The sequence below is a fragment of the Triticum aestivum genome, unplaced genomic scaffold, assembly GCF_018294505.1.
Source record: "Triticum aestivum cultivar Chinese Spring unplaced genomic scaffold, IWGSC CS RefSeq v2.1 scaffold141081, whole genome shotgun sequence".
Lineage (NCBI taxonomy): Eukaryota > Viridiplantae > Streptophyta > Magnoliopsida > Poales > Poaceae > Triticum > Triticum aestivum.
This window is the reverse complement of record NW_025285282.1, coordinates 1-1,142: the sequence shown is the minus strand read 5'-3', so window position 1 is coordinate 1,142 and position 1,142 is coordinate 1. Positions and strand designations below refer to the sequence as shown.

The window sequence follows — 1,142 nt, the reverse complement described above, 5'->3', positions numbered from 1 at the left end:
AGCGCGTTCTGAAAGGGGTAAAAAAATACGTGTTGCTGCGGTATAGAGGGAGGGGTGGAAACCGTGGTAAACTAGTCTCCGTGTTTGAGGGGGGGAGTAAGTAGTATATATAGGGCATTATCCATTATTAGGCAACGGTTGTAATGGTAGTAAGAATGACAATCATCTTTGCATTGGACCTGGGAGTGGCAAGCATAAGGGACGAAGGCGGGGGTAACATGTCGGATGCGATCATACCAGCACTAAATCAACGGATCCCATCAGAACTCCGAAGTTAAGCGTGCTTGGGCGAGAGTAGTACTAGGATGGGTGACCTCCTGGAAAATCCTCCTGTTGCATTCCCTTTTTATTTATTTTTTGCGCCTCGTGACAAACATATCGCATGTGCGCGATATATATTAACCCCGTTATATTATTTTTGACATTTGCGATATGTTTTAGCTCACTGCTCATTGGTCACGCGTCTAGAGGCGGCTTTGTGGCGCGAGGAGCGCGTTCTGAAAGGGGTAAAAAAATACGTGTTGCTGCGCTATAGAGGGAGGGGTGGAAACCGTGGTAAACTCGTCTCCGTGTTTGAGGGGGGGAGTAAGTAGTATATATAGGGCATTATCCATTATTAGGCAACGGTTGTAATGGTAGTAAGAATGACAATCATCTTTGCAGTGGACCTGGGAGTGGCAAGCATAAGGGACGAAGGCGGGGGTAACATGTTGGATGCGATCATACCAGCACTAAAGCACGGGATCCCATCTGAACTCCAAAGTTAAGCGTGCTTGGGCGAGTGTAGTACTAGGATGGGTGACCTCCTGGGAAGTCCTCGTGTTGCATTCCCTTTTTAATTATTTTTTGCGCCTCATGACAAACATATCACATGTGCGCGATATATATCAACCCCGTTATATTATTTTTGACATTTGCGATATGTTTTAGCTCGCTGCTCATTGGTCACGCGTCTAGAGGCGGCTTTGTGGCGCGAGGACCGCGTTCTGAAAGGGGTAAAAAAATACGTGTTGCTGCGGTATGGAGGGAGGGGTGGAAACCGTGGTAAACTCGTCCCCGTGTTTGAGGGGGGGGAGTAAGTAGTATATATAGGGCATTATCCATTATTAGGCAACGGTTGTAATCGTAGTAAGAATGACAAT

General features: G+C 46.8%; 2 non-coding genes across 2 annotated transcripts; both read left to right on the top strand.

Annotated features, from left to right (window-relative positions):
- The first annotated feature begins 223 nt into the window (after positions 1–223).
- LOC123178661 (5S ribosomal RNA) lies at positions 224–342 on the top strand. Its single transcript, XR_006489756.1, has one exon. It is a non-coding gene; the product is annotated as a 5S ribosomal RNA (ribosomal RNA).
- A 370-nt stretch (positions 343–712) lies between these two features.
- Positions 713–831, top strand: LOC123178660 (5S ribosomal RNA). Its single transcript, XR_006489755.1, has one exon. It is a non-coding gene; the product is annotated as a 5S ribosomal RNA (ribosomal RNA).
- The last annotated feature ends 311 nt before the right edge of the window (positions 832–1,142 follow it).